The sequence below is a fragment of the Saccoglossus kowalevskii genome, unplaced genomic scaffold (genome assembly GCF_978046115.1).
Source record: "Saccoglossus kowalevskii unplaced genomic scaffold, keSacKowa6.1 SCAFFOLD_60, whole genome shotgun sequence".
NCBI lineage: Eukaryota > Metazoa > Hemichordata > Enteropneusta > Harrimaniidae > Saccoglossus > Saccoglossus kowalevskii.
This window is the reverse complement of record NW_028188625.1, coordinates 438,101-439,785: the sequence shown is the minus strand read 5'-3', so window position 1 is coordinate 439,785 and position 1,685 is coordinate 438,101.

Here is a 1,685-nt window from a genome sequence, read left to right as displayed (position 1 = left end):
GTGGCAAACTACTGAAAAGCAGTGGCAAAGTACTGAAAAGCGTGGCAAAGTACTGAAAAGTTGTGGCAAAGTCGTGGCAAAGTACTGAAAAGAGTGGCAAAGTACTGAAAAGTTGTGGCAAAGTGCTGCAAAGTCGTGGCAAAGTACTGAAAAGTGTGGCAAAGTACTGAAACGTTGTGGCAAAGTGCTGAAAAGTGTGGCAAAGTACTGAAAAGTTGTGGCAAAGTGCTGAAAAGTAGGGCAAAGTACTGAAGAGCAGTTGCAAAGTACTGAAAAGTGTGGCAAAGTACTGAAAAGTCGTGGCAAAGTCATGGCAAAGTACTGAAAAGTGTGGCAAAGTACTGAAAACTTGTGGCGAAGTGCTGAAAAGTCGTGGCAAAGTGCTGAAAAGTAGTGGCAAAGTACTGAAAAGTCGTGGCAAAGTCGTGGCAAAGTACTGAAAAGTGTGGCAAAGTACTGAAAAGTTGTGGCGAAGTGCTGAAAAGTCGTGGCAAAGTGCTGAAAAGTATGGCAAAGTACTGAAAAGTTGTGGCAAAGTGCTGAAAAGTGTGGCAAAGTGCTGCAAAGTCGTGGCAAGTACTGAAAAGTGTGGCAAAGTACTGAAAAGTTGTGGCAAAGTGATGAAAAGTGTGGCAAAGTACTGAAAAGTTGTGGCAAAGTGCTGAAAAGTAGTGGCAAAATACTGAAAAGTCGTGGCAGAGTCGTCGCAAAGTACTGAAAAGTGTGGCAAAGTACTGAAAAGATGTGGCGAAGTGCTGAAAAGTCGTGGCAAAGTGCTGAAAAGTGTGGCAAAGTACTGAAAAGTTGTGGCAAAGTGCTGAAAAGTGTGCCAAAGTGCTGCAAAGTCGTGGCAAAGTACTGAAAAGTTGTGGCAAAGTGCTGAAAAGTAGTGGCAAAGTACTGAAAAGTCGTGGCAAAGTCGTGGCAAAGTACTGAAAAGTGTGGCAAAGTACTGAAAAGTTGTGGCGAAGTGCTGAAAAGTCGTGGCAAAGTACTGAAAAGTGTGGCAAAGTACTGAACAGTTGTGGCAAAGTCTTGGCAAAGTACTGAAAAGTGTGGCAAAGTACTGAACAGTTGTGGCGAAGTGCTGAAAAGTCGTGGCAAAGTACTGAAAAGTGTGGCAAAGTACTGAAGAGTTGTGGCAAAGTCGTGGCAAAGTACTGAAAAGAGTGGCAAAGTGCTGCAAAGTCGTGGCAAAGTACTGAAAAGTGTGGCAAAGTACTGAAAAGTTGTGGCAAGGTGCTGAAAAGTGTGGCAAAGTACTGAAAAGTTGTGGCAAAGTGCTGAAAAGGGTGGCAAAGTGCTGCAAAGACGTGGCAAAGTGCTGAAAAGTGTGGCAAAGTACTGAAAAGTTGTGGCAAAGTGCTGAAAAGTGTGGCAAAGTACTGAAAAGTTGTGGCAAAGTGCTGAAAAGTAGTGGCAAAGTACTGAAAAGTCGTGGCAAAGTCGTGGCAAAGTACTGAAAAGTGTGGCAAAGTACTGAAAAGTTGTGGCGAAGTGCTGAAAAGTCGTGGCAAAGTACTGAAAAGTGTGGCAAAGTACTGAAAAGTTGTGGCAAAGTCGTGGCAAAGTACTGAAAAGAGTGGCAAAGTACTGAAAAGTTGTGGCAAAGTCGTGGCAAAGTACTGAAAAGTGTGGCAAAGTACTGAAAAGTTGTGGCGATGTGCTGAAAAATCGTGGCAAAG